The sequence below is a fragment of the Varroa destructor genome, unplaced genomic scaffold (assembly GCF_002443255.2).
Source record: "Varroa destructor unplaced genomic scaffold, Vdes_3.0 BEIS01000002.1, whole genome shotgun sequence".
In the NCBI taxonomy this organism is placed as follows: Eukaryota; Metazoa; Arthropoda; class Arachnida; order Mesostigmata; family Varroidae; genus Varroa; species Varroa destructor.
The window spans coordinates 13,188,395-13,204,959 of record NW_019211455.1 but is presented as its reverse complement, the minus strand read 5'-3'; the positions used below and the strand labels follow the sequence as shown (position 1 = coordinate 13,204,959).

The 16,565-nt window shown below is 43.3% G+C and overlaps 1 long non-coding RNA gene across 3 annotated transcripts; it reads right to left on the bottom strand.

Annotated features, from left to right (window-relative positions):
* Positions 1-360: 360 nt before the first annotated feature.
* Positions 361-14,908, bottom strand: LOC147757396 (uncharacterized). Of its 3 annotated transcripts, XR_015321484.1 has the most exons (3): positions 14,774-14,908; positions 14,490-14,557; positions 361-607 (listed from the first exon to the last, which is right to left on the bottom strand). It is a non-coding gene; the product is annotated as an uncharacterized LOC147757396 (long non-coding RNA). The 3 variants fall into 3 exon arrangements; XR_015321485.1 differs by lacking the exon at positions 14,774-14,908 and having other exon boundaries at positions 361-5,322; positions 14,490-14,737; XR_015321483.1 differs by lacking the exons at positions 14,490-14,557; positions 14,774-14,908 and adding an exon at positions 13,558-14,471.
* Between the last annotated feature and the right edge of the window lie 1,657 nt (positions 14,909-16,565).

Genomic DNA, 16,565 nt, shown 5'->3' with positions numbered 1-16,565 from the left:
GTTGTTGGTTGACACCTACGAAAACAAGCTTAACTAGGTCAATGCCAAGATCTAATACACTTATATTGTTCATGGGCATACCATTGATTGTCCAATGCTCGATTCACGGCTGGTTCTGCTGCTCAACAGTCTTCCTGAAGTATAGGAAGAGGGGACAGGTAAGATATATTTAAATCGGTAACGTATAAAAAGTGGTGACTTTCACTAAACTGACGGTACAATATGAACTTTCATGTACATGCTCAGATCCCAGCGATGAAATTTTTTAATTGATTATGCATACTTGTTAACGTATAGCGTAATTATAAAAAGATGATTTTTCTCCCTAATAATTGAAAAACAATACTGTGTGTCGCTTCAAATTATTTTACGAAACTTTTATTGATGCTCTTCCTAGTGTCTGGTAATTACATTCATTATGTGGTTTTGCGTTCTGCTCTTTGTTTTTTTCCATAGAAACGTTTACTTCACATTATCATATCTTACTATATAATGAAGTCTGGCTCTCTCATTGATTGATTCTACAAAATTCGATTTTACTTGTCATATCTAGAATCTCGGGGCCGATCTCGGTCAAGCATCTTCGGCAATTAGGATTAACAGTTTCCTAAAATTTACGTACAGACAAGATTATCATTACAATCCACACATGATTTAGACTCCCTGCCTACGACTTTTTAAAATATTATTTCGCTAAGTCTATTAAAACATAACAGTAATTACTTCTTGCTCTCACACTCTTTTTTGTAGCACAAACGTTCATTGTATGTAGAACATATAGAGAAAAACCGGTTGTTTGCCAAAGAAGAATTCACCCTTGGCTCTTCCCGTCCGTACTCATTTCTATGGACATAAATTTTCGTAGCGCAAAAGAACAGCTATGAGAGCAATGTGTGTCAGAGGCGCGCACAATTTCTTAGCTTTTAACCTCTGCAAGCAATTGTTGGCAGACTATTTTGGCTGCTTGCTCGTGGGAGACGAGGGGATTGTTGGCCTTTTCGCGGGGACTATGGCCTGATGAGGTAGCAATCTTTTAGCGCAAATCCTACCTCGCCAACAATGACCGCGAAACAAAACCCGCGAGACGACTTCAGGAACCCTGTTGCGGTAAAAGCAGCATCAGCACTACGCTTTTTGCTGTGCTCGCTGAAAAGTCAGGAACTTCAAGTCGAGAGAAGCAGAGGCCAGTAGCCATATGTGCACTCAACCTCGAACGCAGATTCTTGTTAACAGCAAGAAAAAAGCAACTGGTACTATTGCTAGCATCATCTTTCTTTCAGTGACACCCCTTATGGAAATCATAGTGTCTGCAAGACCTTAAATTTTAGTAAGATATCCCGACCGCCCTTGTTACTCATGCTGCTTGCACGGCCATTCCGTTTCACCAGTTCTCGACACTCAGGGTGGTGATGACGCCTACGACGGCTATTAGTCGAAAAATAGTAACATTGGAGTCGTTGACTACAACGGAAACGTCACGGACAATTTTACCAGAGAGCGGCGTGCCGGCGTTCCCTTCTTCCCGTCATTACCTCCGCTATGCGCTGCTGTACACAGGTATAAAGTTATGAGCGAGGCTCCTAGTCTAGAGTCATACTAGCTCTGCTACTTATTATAGACCGCCGTTTTCCACAATGTGCTATTATCCTTAGCGAATCCTCCTGCGTTTTGACGCCGACGCTAGCTAAGGCCTCTCAATTCTTATCTACTGGCCCCATCTTTTATCCGATGCCCTTCCCCTGTATATAATTCCTCAGGGCAACAATGTACAACAATTGCGCAACCTCATATTTCCCTGCCTCCGCACCAAAGGGTTATTTTGTGATTACGCCGTAAGATTTGCGGGGGTTCGTCGTAGGCGCCAATATCCCAGGTCTTTCGCCAGCTTCCAACCTAGCGTCTATGTTTCGCAATTGCGGCTACCGAGCTGGTTGTCGTTACCGCCACCCCCTAGTCACTGTTGCATCCGCTACACGTATCGGCACTCCACTCACGTTCCGGATGTCATCTTTGTCCCTGTGTCCCTTAGTTGAGCTCGACGATCATAGCTTGCTAGACAGAAGCTGATTGGTTTTAAGCGCATCGACTTCGCGTGTTTCCCGCGACGCGCCATCATTGGTGTCGATATCAAGTGAGCGAGCCCACTATCGGGTGTTCGATGGGCCGTCGAATCAACGAGGTCAAGGAACGCTGAATCTGGTCATTGACGGTAGAGGCTAGGGCTGTAACTTATGGGACGATGATTGCGTTTATCGCAACGAAATTAGCTGGCGTAATTCCACTGTTGCTCTTACTGGAGGTAGTCCACAAGGGTAGCTGAAAGAGAGAACTTTTAGCCCCCTTTAAAGGTAAAGGGGAGTGCAACAACGAAAACGAAACCTTCATAAAAAGCGTGGATACATGGATTAAGCGAAGCCAATAAAGAAGCTTGGCAGCATTTCGATGATGATTTTATGATACGGGTACCCGGATGTTTAAATATTGATATAAACGAATAGGCGATTTCGAGCATACTCAATGACGTGTGTATTTGTCGGCCAACCTTTTGCCTTCTTTACGTAGAGAACCGACTATAAAATACCGCGTACACTAACCCGAAGCCTCATACATAAGCGTTTGCCCAAAAGTGTAGAACTGGCCGACTTTTGCTAAACCTACCATCACCACTATTCCTCCTAGAACCTCCGCTTTTTACACCGTTCCATCACAACTTTATCTGATACTTTGATTTCGAATTCATCCGCGTACCCAATGACTCTTTTGTTTCCAGTAATTTCAGTGGCCTTGCCGCCAGAGCGGAGCCAGACCAGAAGCATGGACCAATCGACAGAGAGCGCGTTCCGGCAGACTACTATTTTCAGTGCCAGCCCGCCGTGAGCTAACTGACAAAGTCCCCATGACGACTGTGTCGCCGAGTATTGATCCGAGCCGACTGGGTCTGCTTGCATGATACAGGCACCACCTTTATGCCTTTGGGAAAGTGAAACGAAATTGGAGATAGATGCAGGGCCCGATTTTTCGAAGATTTCAGCTGTCCCGGAGGGAAAACGTTAAGAAAAAGAAAGAGTTAAAATGAGAAAAGAGCCGAATCCGTAAAATGGCCGTTTGTGTAACGGGCTCGTCGGTTTCGTTCTGCTCTCCTTCTGCTGTGAGTACTAGTACAGAAAAACAGCAGTGTGGTACACCGGAAAGAACTATAACGAGTAGCACGAGAAGCCAGCGCAAATGGGCCGGTCACCTCAGATTGAACCACTTTAGCGGTACTGTAACATACGAACACGCAGGATAAGGCTGAAAGAGCTACGGATCCCCTAAGTCTTTTGCTGCGTCTGCGGACGAAACGGCGTGAAAAGCAAGCGCCAAAGTGCAATGGACAGATTGCCTTTTAATTTGTACATATACGCACAGAAATAGCAGACGATTGTCAACAATAAAAAGTTGTATGCATCTTAGAGTCAAAAGAGGTGATACTGGAAATAATTCAATTGGTTCATGTGCGTGCCAGTTCAAATCATGGTTATCAAACGTAGGCGTTGACTCGCAGCGTAAACGTGATTTTAGCATCATTGCGTGAAAATAAGTGCCACTCAGATATTCCTCATAGTCGTCTAATTGATAAGACGGTTTTCAGTCCGCTCGCAGCTTACTCGTACACGAGTGTTCGCCACCATCTTTCACAATGGTGTGGTCGCATCTCAGGCGGAGTGATATCCAGAGCGAATCAACCATGTTTGCACGTACTGTCGCACCGTGACGAATCCGATCCCCGACAGCAGAGTATAAACGTTGGACACAAACGGCAAAAGCACGTTTTTGGACAGCCCCCATAAGTGGATTTGAATTACAAGGACGCTCTATTTTGATACATAGAAACCGTATTTCACAGTGTACAGACGCTGTGAAGAAGGACTAGTACAATAACACTGAAAGATAGGATTATAGGTCCGCCGGCTTTACCCTCTTCCTTATTTGTCAAGTATACGATGATTTCAGTACAGCGGGTACCCTTTAAACAAAATAGTCTGTGAGTTGTTAATTAAAAAGCTGATTTAAGAAAACACTTGTTGCAAATGTCAGACCAATAAGGCTAGAAATGAAAGCAACCGTAAAGTCGTGCCCATTATACAAAAGTGAGATCAGAGAAAGAAAGGAAGTTTTACTTACAGAAAAAAAGTTTTAACCTTTATTAAAAACAAATCAAATTGAAGTAACATAATAACGTTTAAGCATCACCAAGCTTATCTTAAGAACTGAAGCAATAATCATGCGTATAGACACTATGGATTGCACGAAATTGTCGCAAAAGTAGATTTATCTATTCTCGCCTAAGGATACGGTTAGCATTACTTTGCATATCAACATGATGATAATAGTGAGAGAGCTTTGCCAAAATTTCCGAGAAAATTATCGCAAGAGAAACACCGTATATTAACGCGACCATTTGATAAATAAAAAGACATTTCATATTCAGAGATTTTTTTCAACACCTATAAGATAACAACTTTTTTTTTATCAACAGCATTGCCTAAGGTATCGGCAGTATAAAGATAAGTATACAGATTTAGCCATCAGCATTCCAGGTAGAAGAAAAAAATGAAGCTCCACTACTTAGATCCAACAGTACTGCTTGAGGGAGTATGCGTATCGATGTATAGCATCACTCTGAGAGAAAGTCAACAGGCTCCCACTGCGCGAGTCCCACTCGTCAGAATCGTCGAATCCAATGGACGGATTGCTAGTCGGCCGGGATCCAAAGGCAGAAGCTCTCAGGAACACTTCGATGGGCAACACTGCGACAGGATGGCAAAAGCTTATTCGATTCCCTTTTCGCCCCGGCGATGCCTTCGAGCAAGGACGCGCTCAGAAGAGGCCTAAAGCAAGTGGCTAGATCGACTGTGTGAGTATGATGTTGGGGACGATAGTCCACCAGGGAGTCGATGCTGCACCGAAACCTCGGCCCAGAGCCCCTATCGGCTGAAATGCTGTGAATAACCGTGGAGGCGCGTACGGTAAATCAGCCTGTAAGCCGATGAGTATCTGTATACTTGAGAGGAAGTCCGTGTCTATTAGAAGTGTTGGCCTTTGCTATACCTTATGGACAGGTAGTCTCGAGGAGATGGAGGCCGACTGTAGGGCTAAAGAGCAGTACTGAACCAATCTTCTAGTTCCTTCTCTTTCTTTCGCTTTCCTGAGCCACTGAGTAAGGAGAGCGCTTTTCGTCGAGTGTCTCGACTAGACCAGACCCTGTCGGTACTAGCGCTGCAGGGTAGGTGACGCCCCGGGCTTCGAATGCCAACGAGCGTTCTGCAGACAACAAGAAACCTGAAGAGAGATAGAGTCCTAGAGGGAGTTAGCGAGAGAAAAAGCAGTGCCGCACCTTCGGTGGTACGCAACGAGGTGTAGGCTCACTAATAGCGCCAGAAGCAGGACGCATCGAATAATGCCATCCATAGCTCGTCTCAAGCGGACTAACGGAGCGTGGGCCGAGAAGCTAGCAGATGCACATCGATGAAGGAGAGATCACAGGGGAAAAACAAGGATGGGAAAAAAAGCGCGTTAGAGTGAGATATAGGAGTCCTCCCTAAAGGGGTACTCTTGAGCAGTCTACGGCTCTTTCAGCCCGTGCTGGTGATAGCGGCAGCGGTATGAACCGTAAGGCATGAAGGTGGCAAATTCAATTCGGATGGACGACCCTATGCGTGACCACGTGAGACGTCAACATCCTTTTTTTTTTAGCCAACTAGCAAGCGAGCACTTTTGTATATGAACAGGCAGGGTCCGATCCGCTGAAAAGTGCCAGGATTACGCTAAAAAAATATGAAAAAAAACCAGTACATTACGAAAAGGCATTGGGGGGTGGAAGTGTCCAGAAGACGGGATGATTCGTGAACGAACGAAAAAAATGGGCCGATTGCTCACTTAGCGTACAACATTATTTAACTTCGATGAGGTATGGTTAAGTACTAATTAGAGTATGTCATAATCTTCATTGGTTACACGCATCCTAAGGCAATGTTTAATGGCGTAAAATTTGAAATAGTATTGTCTGAAATAGTAGGTTTATGGTTGAGTTAAATTGAACTCATCTTTTAGTGGTCACACAAGAACGATTTAAACCGCTGATTAAATGTATTTAAAATGATGTTTCAAGGGGCCATAATGCTTTCAGTTAATATTTCGTTACTGCCGTTGATTTTGCCTGTTCGTTGTTTGTTACATTAGCGATTTAGCCGAGTTATAGATCGGATCGAAATAAGTAACCTCGTTCACTTCACAGGTAACACACCTTATTAATATCGACACTGACATCCGTAACTGTCGTAAATATGTGAATTTGCCGTGATAACATAGCGCACGCTATTACAACTATATTTAGAGGAGATTCCACTTAAGGAAAAATATTTAACCCAAATTGATCGAATCGGCATCGAAGTCTTTTTGATTCTATGACAAGGTTCTGCCTACTATACAAACGAGGAACGTCCAACTGATCAAGCTATATGCTGTTAAATCGTAAGTTATACTATTCTCGAATAACTTATCCGTGTAAACTGTGCAAAACAAAAGGGGCTGTTGGCGAGCGGTTATTTATGAATCTGTTACTTATTAATTATTATTTATTTTTACAGCAGTGAAAAGTAGACATATATTTTACGTTTAAATAATTTTTATTCTATTTTTATTAAATTCATTAGAGCTTTTTGTCATGTCTATTAGTCGCAAATGACAGCTATAATAAAGCGTTAGTTAAAATACTTCTTTTTTAATTTTTCTGGATAATTGTCGTAGCATAGATTCTATCTAATATATACCACTCGTTCTGTAAATGGACTAATTAATTTTACTTCGAAAAATGTTTAATTAGTTGCGCTGATATGTGATTATTAAAGTGTTGCAACCTATGGAGCACCATTTGAAAACCTTAAAATAGGATCGTTATCGCAAAATATATTCTTTTTTTTTTTTTTGGTACATTCGTGCTGCTTACATAAACAATAAATTACTTGCAAAATTTACACGTTAAACTGGAAATGTATATTAGATCAACGATGTGAGAAAACAGTATTTAATTAGCGACACTCGTCATAACCGGCACAGCACCACCAGGTGCTGAAATAGACCGATTTATTGTCGATTTCAAGTGGTATTATGCGTACGGTACTTCTGATACGCATTACAACTGCGCCTCTTCTCGATGAACCCTCATCGCTAATCCGCCGATATTAGGTTCTATTTCAATATGTATCCAATAATAGACTCCTTTGCCATAGTCATACGTTTTTCCTATTTGAAAGCGAATTTAATCTCCAAACAAACTCTTCAATGTATAACATGACCCATGTTGATGTTGTTAGCACATTGTGCTTTTATGATGACGCGACCCACAAAGCGTCATGTACTTTTAAACGTACATCGAAAATGCATTGTCATATTCGCTTTGTTCAGATCACGTTTACAAGAGAAAATGACGCAGATCTATTATTACGTGGACCAATTGAGGAGCTTAAACTTCCAGTAACAAACTTTGGCCTTCATCACCGATGGGTAATGTCCACTGTCTTATTTTTTTACCCTGCTAAATTTCTAAAGTAAGCGCACTTTGTCTACATTCCATATAACTTCCCTGTTCATTCAACTCAATACCCTCAAAATGTCGCATTCCTCTGTGTAAATCACAATTATGTTCCCGTCCTACAGCCCTCTACGTAGTCGAATTGACCAGCACAAACGCAATTTCCGCACCGCCACCTGCCTTCATTAAACCTGGCCAGGTCGCCGATTCACATGCATCCAGCTATAAAGAGAATTTGCCGTCAGCAAGCAACGACACTGGAAATGCCGGCCTACACAGATCACTGTCGTGTAGCAACCGCGACAGCGTAGACAAATAGTGAGTCGCACAATAGAGATGTGCGTAGGCAAGAGTGTTCACCGTAACTAGAGAAATACTAAGCCACCTACCCATGGACTAGGATTTAAAGGGGTAAGGCTAGGCTGCCTGTTTCTAGGGGTGGCTCGGAGAGACGATCGGCACTGATTAAGACAGAAGATGGAACCTAATTCGCTTAGAAAAGCAGAAAAGGCCACGAGCCAGAGGGAAATGGTGATTTGGGGGGTGTCTTCCGAAACCCGAATAGCAGTCGATGTCTGCTAAGCACGGCGGACATGCAGACGAACCAAATCTGTCTGAACAAGGGACCACCATCGTAGGTCAGCGCTGCCCAGTTAGTACGGGGGGAGGGGGGGGGGAATTCCCATTATCAGACCGCTGTTGGTATCTCCGTTTGCTACACAAAATCGGATGAAGACAGCCACTGATGAACAATGTGTCTGTTATGAAACGGTATGGTTTCGTGAGCCACTACGGTGGGGTGGGACAGGGTGGACCGACAATATAGGCAATGTCTTGGATCAAGGGGAATGGGGGAAATACAAAAGTGAAGGGAGACGAAATCATTGAGATGTCGCTAGTGACAGCGGTAAGAGATTTTTATTAAGTGGCACACAGCCTGCACTGCAATATAGAAAGAAGATCCGTACATCCGCTAAGCGTGAGATGCTGGCCCAAGCAGTAATGTGCACAAAGACCATAGTAAAGGAACACATAGGGAGCGGGGAAAAGAACAATAGAATAAGGAGGAGTGAGTGCCCTAGTCGTTCAGGATTGTAAGCAGGGGCAATACGGGCGGACATATAGGTACAGACAGGCATGGCCGACAAAACACGTTTGCTGCTTACTTCTCTCATTCTGTACTTGCTTCCTGTAGCGAAAGGCGGTTGTATAGGGTTGTGACCGTTGTGGCCTTTCCGAGACTACAACCTATGTGGAAAACTGGTGGCTCCGCCAACAGTAGCAACCGTCTCGGCTGATTGTCGTCGTAGTGCCCCTAAAAATGCCTCCATGAGCCGATGCCCCTCTCTTGTCTTTTTCTCATCTCCAGCTTGGCTTAACCCAGAACAGCAGATCTAATGAAACAGGTAAAACGAATGTGTCGTCTCTTTTCATTCCGGTCTGGTCCATCCAGCTCGGTTTGGCCTGCCAGAGTGGCTGAATACTTTCTCCAACCAACATGAAAAAACTGTCCATTTCATCGGCGAAACTGAGAAGGGCCCAGGGATAAGACGGGGGGACAACGAGTTGCCGATGCTACAATTGTGGAGCACGGGAATAAAAGAAGCGGGAGTCGTGGCTCGAGTAAAAGACCGCGCGGTTGGGCACGTACACCGACGGGTCTCAACTATTATTGACTGGGAATGTCTGTTATCGTCAACGCCGGGCGGTAAAATAGACAGATAAAAGTTTCGGCTACAGGACGACGATGAGGTTCTTGCTGCAAACCATGTAAAGTGCAGATTAAAGACTGGCCGTGTTTTTCTGTTCTTCAAGATGCCTTAGGATGAGCATAGGAGAAATAAGATCGTAGGAGCACGTTCGTCAGGACCGTCTACAGCTTTAAATTAAAAAAAGAGTTTAAAAAAGAACTATGGTTGTGGAAACGGCAGGAATGGCCGTCGCTTGAGAAGTTGTTGATATTTCTAAGATCATTTATCATATTGTAAAGTCAGTAAGTTGACGGGTGTACAGAGAAACGGATCCGTAATCAGGACTGAAGGTGCTTCTCTGTCGTGATTTTTAGCGACCTTTACTGATGAATTGCACGACGCAGACTTCTCCGTCGTAGAAGTCTAATGGCTCGAGCTACGTACGTAGATGTAAAGACCAAGACTTAGTGAGACGCCTTCCATGCTAGCTTTTATTTAGTTGTTGCTATAACAGTAGGGTCCTTCAGCACTAGTTGTACCAATGCCATGCGTTCCCCTTGCCCGCCTTTCATCGCCAATCTTCTTCCTGTAAATTACTTTCTGGCTTTTATTTTTGCATATATTGCATAAAACCTGCGCCTTCCACAATTTTCCATGGTATATTTCGTGCTTATTATCGATTCCAAATTCGTAAAATTATTATCTCGAACCATTTCATCTTTGCTTTCGTCATACAAGCTGAACAGATGATCTTTCTTTATCCACAGAGACGCTTCTAACTCAACGCCAACAGACAGCATCATAGGGCGCACTGTGCAATATTGTAACAATGACGGTCAAAAATGGCGGCAAAGTAAAACGTTCATAATTTTCTGTCACGACCGGAAACGACCAGTTCACCCCACATCAGAACCGATTGTTTCTTTCCACGGCGGATTGCATGAACTAAATCCAGTATTATAAGATTAGAAGGAACAACGGAGCGCAAACGCCTTCCGCCGGCCAGAGTCGTTGATCTATTGACGAAAAAGAAGTAATGCAGTAGCATGTCTTTCCTGTGTTCTGTTGTTCCCCAGGTCTTTTAGAGGCTGAACATTTTCAAAGTTTCCCTCCTGGCCTCATGATTCTTTGCGCTACAGTCGGTGACCGACCGAACAGTATATGATCATATCTTCGCCTAAGTCATGAGTCACTATTTCCATTCATGGTGCTCGCATGAACGTTCCCCTGATGATCGACGGATAGCCTTCTCTCACTGGCGGGGTCTAACAATTTCGCTATGCTAACTTATCCTGTTCGTCTGTACCCAAGCAAACTTCAATGGTCCCACGTTCGCATGCCTTCAAACTGCGATGGGCACCTTTTCGCAGATCTGTGCCCAGCCGCCTGGCAAGTCGACTAGACATTATCATCATCCTGGTTGACGTGTCTGATTGGACTTTGCCGTTGAAGGTTGCTGCATTCACAGAAGCACGAGAAAACCTCGATAGGTTTTCCACGACGGATGTGAAGTGTGACACTATCGCTCTTGGTGTACGCCTAAGCAGTCACAATTAACGCTCCTATAGAACTCCGTTCGCGGCTGTCTTGATTCTCATTATAACCTCAAGGTTGTCCGTGAGGCAACTGAGCAGGAAGTGGCCGTGATCACGTAAAGCGATAAAAAGGCTGAGTAACATAAACAGTAGTACGTTTATCAGGCAACGGCTCACTGACATCTATGCGTCGTGCAATGACACTCCAAAGACACGCGCGACTTTTCAAGCTTGCGTTTGGCTAACAGAAAATTCGAAACAGCGTCATAGATTTTGTTCGTTCAGCAACAAATGTTATTACAAATGTATGTTCGTTCGGAATATACGATTAATTACAATCAGATTCAATAGTGATAAACTGGATCTGCTATGCGATGCGATGTATATAATGGCTTTACGAGCCGGGTTAGTTACAGTCACAAGGCGGTTCTGGAAATAGCCGTCCTGAGATTAATTGAATTATTATATTTAAAGCGCACTAGTGCACTAGATTTATTACCGAGGCAGGTTGATCAGTGATTGAACTCTCTGAGCATGATAAATATTGCGAGGTACCTATATGTACTAGAAAGGTAACATCGGTCAGAGTCATGAAACCCTTGTTTCCTATATTGATGATTACGAAAATCATGAATTAGCATAACGCGCGCGTAGGGTATTTGTTAGACTGATTAAGTTCTTTCCAGGTCTAGTTCGTTATTTGTCTCTGCTCGAGAACGTTCAAAATCAACATCCGCGAATTTTCAGTGCCGAGGTTGACGATACGTTCAAACTGTTACATGGCTTCTCGGTGACAGCGGCGACGGTGCCGGACAGACAGTTTATTGCGGATCGTTTAAAATAATCCCATTGCGCTTTTATGCTGTAAGGCTTTGGACCCTGAATGTTTTTAATATACATAGGACGAATGCTAAAGCGAGAATATGAACGAAAGAAAATCTCGCATAGTATTTAATCAGAAGCGATTATTGTTTTTAAATGTAAACTAAGCATGTAGGCAAACGTATCAATCTTACTATTTGAGAATAAGGGTTACAATAAATATTTTAATCGAATTGGCCTGTTTGCTGTGTTTAAGCGAAGGAAGGACAATCAAAGACCAGAATGACTCGTTGACGAAACTTGATGAGAGCAGCTACTTGAAACAGGAACCTATCCTTTTATTTTTGAATAATTGAATCACCAACATCCTGAATAAGCATATCTAGTAAAATTTTTGTTTCCCACGGATGTATGATTAGAAAGCATTAGGAGCTGAACAGTTTAAGCGAGCTCTGTTCCAGCCTCGAGGGCACATCTGGACCAAAAACCGAATTCGATTTGCCCCTATTCCTGAATTTTTTTACTTGTGTCTGCCGCATTCTATGCAAGCAGTTGCGTTGAGTATTGACCCCTCGCGGGAGGATTTGCTCTTATCAAAGCTCTAGCTTTTTTTGTTAGTGTATAACTCATGTGAAAAAAGGCTGGCTCTATGACCCGCTTTCAGATCAAGGCTGATGCGCTAGAAAACGGCTATTGTAGGCAAAGAACGAATGACCGAAGAAAGTCTTGTGTACTTGTTTTGAAAGCTATGATTTGAGAGACCAGCAAAAATGGCTTTTTAGGGGACTCTGACTTTCGTGACGAACTGTTAAATATTCTGGAGCTAATAATAATTAATAATAGCATCATGTACCTTTTGCTAAACCTCTAAAGGCTCCTGGAAGTGCCCGAAATTTCATCACGAATAACCCTGATGTGAGCGTACACAGGAGCAACGATATAAACAGCAACAACAACAACTCTGGCAGTCCAATTCAACCGTAGAAACTCAGTATCCATCCAGAAATGATTTTTTTTAGCTGTACAAACAACGTTAACGTTCTATTAGGGTCGCTTTTTATCAATCCATAAGAGGCAGATAAAGGCCATTAGATGTTATCATAAAATAACGTTTTAAGATGTTAATTAAACATGTTTCAATTTTTAAATTATTACCCTGATATTTAATTTCGACTATAATGCAACGCATGAGTGCACTATCTTTTTAAATCGAGTCTGTCAAAAACACCTCATCATTACACGACCTCTGTAGGTCTGTGGCCGTTGTCCTAAGTAACCCTATCGATAAGTGTTTAAAACAGTGTTACCTTCCAATATATAGGTTATGCAATTTTAACACAATGATCGTCGATACCGTTCGCCTATAGCATAAAAGCATTGACGGTTGAATAGTTCGATGCACGCTTTCTAAAGTTAGACGATTGCTGTGTAGTTATCTGTGACCATGTACCACGATAATCCATGTCATGCTAGTCTAGCCTACACACTGTGGCTAAATCAACTTTTCAACTTCGTCTACTTTGCTATAGAATTTGAAAAAAGCTGGCAAAGTTACAAGAAAAACAAACGGAAGCAAGCATTAACATTTCCTTAAGTCTCGCATATTTGTTTTGCAACGTTCTATTTTATACAAGTTGATTGGCATATGTGTAATAATACATCACCAGTACGCACTTCATTGAGATACACGTACCGGTGCGATTGTTCCTCTACCGGCTTGTCTGGGTCCGCTTTTTTTTTTGTAAATGAACAAAGACTTCCGTCGCTACTAGCACGGCAGGGCGGCAAAGAAAGTGTGACGGCGTTGCCCTTGCAGACCGCTTACTGACGAAACGCGCCTGCTTTCTTTGGCGAGCAAACTTACTGAAGATGGCTTTGTGTTAACCATGGCCACCGAACCAACTCTAGTAACGCAATCAGGAAAAGAGACGCTTACCGTGAATCCCACTTCGCCACTTCTCTCCACCCTTTGCGCCCTAATGCCCGGCCAGGACGAGACAGGGGCATATCTGTAGATGGTATCAGCGATGTGCTGCATTTAATGTCCCCTGCAGACTCGTCGCTGATCCACCCAAGTCCGTTCGGGCCGGCGACCACGCTCGCTAGGCAACAGTGACGAGACTTAATTGGAAGAGCTCGTTCGGACGTTGCTGCTCGTCGATAGCCCATGGACTAGCTGGTCCGTTTTCATGTGACCTCGCGCCTAAGGTGAGAAGAGCGAGAGAGGTAAAGCTACGTACCAGTACTACTACTGCTGGTGTACAAAAAAAGCTGCTTGAAGAGGTTTTTGGCGGATACTGCCGTAGCAACGATGGCCACTGACTGTGCCTCGCAATCTGGCCCGTTTGCCGGCAAGCTTCACAGGGACAAACGGGAGATGGCAGTGACGAATAACGGATATTCTAAGACGCAGCAGGCTTCTCTACGCGTAACTAGGGTATCACGGGTACGGACGAGGCCCCGAGAGCTCTAGTAAGACCACAGCTTGTGGCAAGAACAGCACATGGCCGAACTGCGCAGTGTGAGTTGGCAATGTAGTGCTGTGTCACTTGCTAGGAATTGCTCTAACAGATGCCCTTTGCGTAAAGGCCGAGTATCTTTCTTGAAGATGGGATGCCAGGAGCGGGATTTCCGTATGCTTGGGAGACAGAATTGAAAAAGGTAAGCTGTAAGGCCCTATAAGAGTAAAGGACATGGGGTGAGGGCAAAACGTCGAATAGATAAGCCAGGACGGTGATGATCAGCTTGTCTGTTTGAGTATTACCGCTGTTAGCGTGCACAGAGGCAGCAGACTCTATTACAGATAACTGATAGGAACACAGTGGGCAAAGGCCGATAAAGACGAAACAAACGACAAGATTTACATACCATCGAGAATAAAACACACTTTTGTAGGAATAACGTGCATTTGAATTTGGCTCAGCTGTACGATCCATCTGCGTGATAAAGAAAAGGTGGACATTATTATCACTTTATCTGGTTGGATTACGCTTAAAAGCTATGACCACGAAAAAAGTGTGAAATTAAATTTGTTTGGCACGAGTTGTTTCCTGGTACATAAAAAGTTTACTTAGGCCACAGCATTATTCCTTCTTTCGGAAAGAAACCTAGCTATGTTTAAGCTAGGCCTGTTATTGATGTACATCACTTACTTAGTCGGGATGCACTTGTTACGTACAACACGAAATATACGTAGAAATAAACTTTGAAGCCCGGCAGGTGTAAGGCCACAACATAGAGGTTCTGTCGCTCACCTAATTGATGCTCATTTCACATAACAGTGCCCTCTTGTGTCAATGGCAAAGCGTCAGCGGTGCTAGTAGTAATACTCAAGCAATGATGATGTACATTCGCCCAGCGTACTATAGGCATCGGGCGGCCCGACTACACCAAGTTTCGATCAGTCCACCGCGCTTTGGTATTTACGTCCTGCAGCGGCGGCAGCAGCAGCAGTATCAGCAGAATGAAACAAAAGAAGCCAAAGAAACAAAGCAAGGTAACGAACGTCTTTTATCAGTATACTAGAGATACTAACTAATCCCCTGGAGAGTCGTATTTTCTCTCTGTGTGCTCTGTGCGTTCTCAGCTTTCCAAGCGTATATACTCTATGGCGTATTATTATTTTATCTCACCCATCTGCAGCCTACCAGGCAGCGTAATATGGTGGAGCACGCAGCTGCCGGCGTGGATGGGTAGATGGCGTGTTAGCAAAAAAACGCTACAAAGGCTATGAAACGAAAAATAGTACAACATTAACTTGAAGGTAAAAATTACTGTGCTTCACTATGCGTTTTGAAATGGCTTCGTATATATATATATGTGTGTATATATATATATATATATATATATATATATATATATATATATATATATATATGTGTAGATGAATAAACAGGAAGAAACAGGAGTAGGCTGAAATAAGGTAGATTTCGGTCAGTAGCATATTAGTTTATCTAAGAATGTGTTCATTAATCGCATATAAGAATATCGCATAATAGACATACTTGTTTATATATACATTAGCTCTGCCGAAAACATGCACTACAAAATAAGTGTACTTAAATAAATAAAAAAACATACAGGTTCTTAAAATTCTCAAAATTGTAACGTGTACATTTATACATAGATGTGCGTGCTTCAGAAACATCTTTTCTAGATGGACACTATCTTACAGGGCAACTCCCGTTCTGCCGTTGTATCTCCGAGCCTTTAACATGCCTGAAACAACTCCACTACACAATTAAGAGCATGGAGCCACTCAAATCTCTGCGACCTTCTTTTTCTCTCTCTATCTCTAACGCTCTCGTCTTATTTCTTTATGTTGGTTATACGGACTGCTCGTGCGATCACTTTATTTCAGGTCTAGCAGTAAACTGCTAGTGAGCTTTGTTCTATTCATTCCATCGGCGGTCGTCTTTTGTTTAAGATGTTTCTGTGATATCGTTTTTTCAGAGTGGTTGCCCATTCTGCTTCTATATGGGCAAGCACCGCCATGTTATCTCACGCGGTAAGCTAATGCCAAGAGTGTCGCGGCAGGAATTTGTTCACGATACAACATTTTTCTCGCAAGCTTCTGTGACGACGACTTTCGCTTGCTGGCCTCTATTACGGCTGCTGCCTGCCTTCTCATTCCGACTCCTAGTCCTTCGTGCTACTCTGCCCATCGTGGGCTGCCTCCTGGCGCCTTCGAGTACCGTTACGGGAACAGCTAGAAGAAACCATGCGGCGAAGCATTTCAAGATGTTTCTCAAGTTTCCTCCTAAAGCTGCGAAGAAGTGAAAAGCATGAGCTCATCTGCTGCGCTTTGCTAAGATAAATGTTTAAGATACCTACATTTACGTGAAGTCTATGCCCTCCGTACCTTTGTTCTCTTTTTAATTTCTTACTACAATTTCCTGCTGTTGGCAGGGAAAACATCTACCGGTTACCACGCATAGGTCACGA